The sequence below is a fragment of the Muntiacus reevesi genome, chromosome 3, assembly GCF_963930625.1.
Source record: "Muntiacus reevesi chromosome 3, mMunRee1.1, whole genome shotgun sequence".
Taxonomy (NCBI): Eukaryota; Metazoa; Chordata; class Mammalia; order Artiodactyla; family Cervidae; genus Muntiacus; species Muntiacus reevesi.
This window is the reverse complement of record NC_089251.1, coordinates 259,132,434-259,136,699: the sequence shown is the minus strand read 5'-3', so window position 1 is coordinate 259,136,699 and position 4,266 is coordinate 259,132,434. Positions and strand designations below refer to the sequence as shown.

The window sequence follows — 4,266 nt, the reverse complement described above, 5'->3', positions numbered from 1 at the left end:
ACAATGCTTATCTGAATTAAATTTGCTCATTCCATTCCATTTTTAATTTTACCAAATACAAAAAGGGCATAGAGACAACTGAAAATTTAAAGATGCCATGCATCCATAAAAGGTGCAATAAAATTTTATCTGATCAACTATCTAATAGTTATTCCCAATTCAATGAAAGGGCTTAAGAAATCACAGATAACAATAAACATTACACAAAGAAAATCCAAAACTTATAGTAAATCTATGACAAGATTTTGGGAGCAATTGTCATGAATGGCATGACTAGTGGAATTTGTCCATGTTTTCTGTGGTTTACTGCCAGGAGAGAGCAAATCTGAAATTTCCAAGGGAAGTATGGCTATAGTTTTTCTGATGCCGGTAGAAAAACTTCATAGTTTTAATAAATGAAAATGTCCTTTTCTTGCATGAATGTTATTTCTCTGAGCTAGAAAAGTAAAATCTGTGGTGTTTCATTTGATATTAATGCTTTAAAAGGCATTGTAGGCATATTGTAGGATGATATCTGTCATCCTACAATAGATTGTGAAGTATGATTCAACCAGGCCTGAAATTATCAATGATCAGGGCCAAAGACAGTGTGCACACTCTTCATTAGCAAACCCTGAATATAAATAGAAGTCTCCTCATTCAAGGGAACAGAAAGATGTACTGACAACTGGTTTGGTTATGTTTTGCTTTATAACAAGCCACTGCCAAAGCTTAGTAACTTAGAATAAACACAATTTTATTATTTCTTGTGATCTGTTTTTTTTTTTTTTTTTTTTTTTTTGACAATTATTTAAGACCTTTATTAACAGGTGCTTGCAGTTTGTTGACTTTTTTTTTTTTTTTGAAAAAATCAAGCTGTAAACTTTTATTACAAATTAAAAATGAGGTTCTTAAAAATCTCAACTTGACCAGATATGAAACAATTTAAAAACCTTTAAAGGTGTATTGAGAAAAAACAGGCTTTTTTTTTTTTTTTTTTTTTAAAAAAAAACACGTTTGTCATTACCAAAAAGAGACGTCTTTAGGTAAAAATAATAAAAACCCCATGCTGCATAGATAATGCAGATAGTTCTAGTTATCTGGTCAACAGGCAAAAAGCAAGCACTGAAGGTCTTCAGCGCCAATCTTTTGTTCATTTCTTATTGCTGGAATTTCATATTCATTTCTTCTTGTTGGATGACTAAACCGGATGATGGTAGAGATGGCAAGCCGGCATTTACTCAGCCCCGCCCTGCTCAGCCTCCGGAGCGGACGAATTCTCAGCTGGTGGATCGGCTGCTTTTGTCTCTTTGCCCTCTTGTGGTTTAGGGTTTTCTGGGCGTCTGCGTCTGTAATTGAAGTTGCGGCGGTACCGACGTTGAGGTGGTTGCTGACCTTGGGTCTCATCTCCTTGATTTTCTTATCTTCTTCATTGCCGTCCTCTCTGGGCTGTCTTTGGCGAGGAGGGCCCCTGCGGAATCGTGGTCTATAACCCCGATACATATTCTGTCTCACTGGTCTACCTTGTTCTCCTGCACCCTGGTTGTCAGCACCCTCCATCACTTCTCCCTGCACAGGAGGGTTGGAGTACTGTGGTCGACGCCCATAGGGTCTCCGCCTGCGGTAGGGCCGGCGCTGTCGGGCCTGGCCTTCGGGAGCGCTCTCCGATCCCTCATTCTTTTCCCCAGTCTCACTATTCTGGTAATTCTGCTGGTAATTGCGTGGAGGACCCCTGCGACGTGGATAGCGCCTATAATGGTGACGGTCTGCTGCGTATTTACTGCCTTGCACTGGAACTCCGCCAGGGCCTGTAACATTCGCTGCCTCCACACCCTTTTCTCCTTCAACATCAAACTCCACAGTCTCTCCATCTCCTACACTGCGAAGGTACTTCCTGGGGTTATTCTTCTTTATGGCAGTCTGTGTACAAATACATCTTCCTTGGTGTCATTCCTGTTGATGAAACCATATCCGTTCCTTACATTGAACCATTTCACTGTTCCCAAAACCTTCGTTGCGATGACCTTCTTGTCCCCGCCGGCAGGCGCCGCCGATGTGAGGCCGCCCGGGCCGCCGCTCCCTGCGCCGCTGCCCGACGTGCCGGCCTTGGTGTCGGCAGCGCCGAGGGCGGGGGGCGGCGGGCGGCTGCTGGGTCTCGGCCTCGCTGCTCATAGTTGCGGTGATGGTGACTGGGGCCGGCTGCGGCGGCTGCGGCTCCTCCCGGGGTGTGATGGGAACTAGGCCGGCGGCGGCGGTGGGGCTGCTCAGGGCTCTCTGGGGTCCGCTCTCCGCTCCCGCTACCGATCGAACTTGTGATCTGTTTTTGACTTGAATTTGCACCCTGTGTGTTGGCTGAGCTTATTCCACTGAGGGGCCTGACTGTGCTTGAACACTGAAAATTGTTCACTCCCATGCCTGCCAATCAATGATAACTATTAATCCTTTCTCCTTACTTGTATAATAATTCTACAACTTTGTAACTTGATCCCACTCCTGGCTCCATGGGAAGGTCTTTCTCCTTGTCAGTGATTGGTTTAGGCCTAAGCCAGTTAGTTCATGGCTTCCTCATTGATCATGGTGACTAGTTTAGGGATGGTTTAACAAAAGTGACTTTGAGTACTTTTATTTGATGGTTGTAGGAAACAATTTTCTATACTTTTCTTTGGACGAGCCTTTGCTTGGTGACTGTAAACATCTCATAACCATTGGGAAAGCCAAACCAGGTGGAGAACTGAACAAATGCAGAGAAATGAAACTGGAGCCCTGATCAAACAGTGCCTAAATCTCTCATGTCTCTAAACATTTCAGGAACTAAAATGAGCCACTAAATCCACTCATTTGTTTAAACTAGTGTGGGTTAGGTTTTCTGCCACTTGCAAGAGAAAGCATTCAAAAAAACAGACAAAGCTAAAAAAAAATTGACCCCCAAAAGGTGAATAAAAGAATGAGAATAGTTGTGCTTACGTAAAGGAAAGTCAATCACTCAATCAATCAATCAACCAACTAACCAACCAACCAGTGTTTGTAAATGTAAATCAGTGGATCAACAAAAAATAAGAAAAATAATAAGAAGGGTGATATGATAAATGCAGATATAAATGCAGAGGCATTTAGGCGTTTGTATTTTAGGAAGGGGTAATAATAGCAGTAACAAAAAGGATAACAATGATTATTTAAGTGTGTAGTGTGCTTTCTATTCTAAGTGTTTTGTGTGTTTTAACTCTTTTAGTCTTTAAAACAACACTAGAGTAAGCACCATATTAATGCTTATTTGAATAACAAGGACTATGAGACAAAAGGCAGTGTACTTACTTATATAAGTCATGGCAACAGAACCCATATTTTAATTTGTGTAATTTAGCAAAAGTACTTTGAAATTTTTGTGGAGAGATGTTCTTGGCTTATTTATATTGCTGAAAACAGTTCAAGAGGAAACGAAAAACTAATACTAATAATTGATAAATTTGAAGTTCCTAAAATACTATTTCCCAAAAGACTATGGAATCAGATGATTTTATTGGTGACTTATTATAGAAAACAGATAATCAATTTACAAAGCCACTTGATTTAGCCTATAATGTTACCATAATCCTGCTGTCCAAAGCTGATATCACACAACAGTGATAGGCTGTTTTATGAATGCAGCCACAACTGTCCTAAAGGAAATATTTTCATATCATGTTCAACTTTACATTTAAATGAATTGCTTGTACCAAATGTTACACGTTCTCTCTTCTATCTAGGTTATGTCAGTCTTATTTTACTTTCTTATTACTCTGTATTAAAATAGGTTTTCAGTTTTAAGATCACCTTCTTACATTTCTGAAATGTAATCTGCCTTGATTTTGAGTGATGTCCTTCACTGCAGTAGCTATGGTCAATTAATTTATAATAAAAACATGACACTTGAAGACATAACACAAAAGGGAAATGTAACAAGAAAGGGAAAATGATCTTTCCTGGAAGGCAATTACAGAGCCTCCCACTGATCCAAGAACAGTGCCTGTATCTTGAATTTCACTAGGTAGCATAATTCCAATGGAGATAGAATGAAAAAATGGGAAAACTTACACATTCTATGAATATCATTATATTCTATGCAAATGATTTAGAACCAGGCTTTCAGGGACACCAAATGGAAATGACCTCTTATAAGAATTCTAAATGTAGTAACCTAATTTGAATTTTTCTTTAAATATACTGCTTTTTAATATGTGAATTTCATGAAAATGCCTTGTATTTTAATGTTTGAGTCATTAATGAAAATATTTCCTAGAGATATATTTA

At 39.5% G+C, this 4,266-nt stretch overlaps 1 pseudogene; it reads right to left on the bottom strand.

Annotated features, from left to right (window-relative positions):
* Positions 1 to 782: 782 nt before the first annotated feature.
* Positions 783 to 2,274, bottom strand: LOC136163512 (Y-box-binding protein 1 pseudogene; annotated as a pseudogene).
* Between the last annotated feature and the right edge of the window lie 1,992 nt (positions 2,275 to 4,266).